Consider the following 306-nt stretch of genomic DNA (forward strand, 5'->3'; position numbering starts at 1 on the left):
TTGAGCTCTCAAAATTGCAGGTTATGGTAACTGTTTGTACATGATTGCTCCGGCTACCACCGGGTGAGAGTTCTCTCTTGGTTTACTCAATCTTGCGACTATGCAACCACACAAACGAATCTTATTTGCTGATGTTGTTGTTACTTTTGCAGATTTAACAGAACAATGGCGGGTAATATCACAGGAAATATAACTGCCATTGATTCGCCCTTGGCTTCGCCTTCTTCAACGAATGAAGCATACAGACAGATGGTGATCTCCGTTGCAGTCTCTGTTTTGTTGCCGTGTTTTGTAGTTTGTTTGAGT

The 306-nt window shown here is 42.2% G+C and overlaps 1 long non-coding RNA gene across 1 annotated transcript; it reads left to right on the forward strand.

Annotated features, from left to right (window-relative positions):
* The first annotated feature begins 9 nt into the window (after nt 1-9).
* LOC104775497 lies at nt 10-242 on the forward strand. Its single transcript, XR_765954.1, has 2 exons — nt 10-63; nt 153-242. It is a non-coding gene; the product is annotated as an uncharacterized LOC104775497 (long non-coding RNA).
* Nucleotides 243-306: the final 64 nt, after the last annotated feature.

Source organism: Camelina sativa, unplaced genomic scaffold (assembly GCF_000633955.1).
Source record: "Camelina sativa cultivar DH55 unplaced genomic scaffold, Cs unpScaffold16757, whole genome shotgun sequence".
NCBI classification, from domain to species: domain Eukaryota; kingdom Viridiplantae; phylum Streptophyta; class Magnoliopsida; order Brassicales; family Brassicaceae; genus Camelina; species Camelina sativa.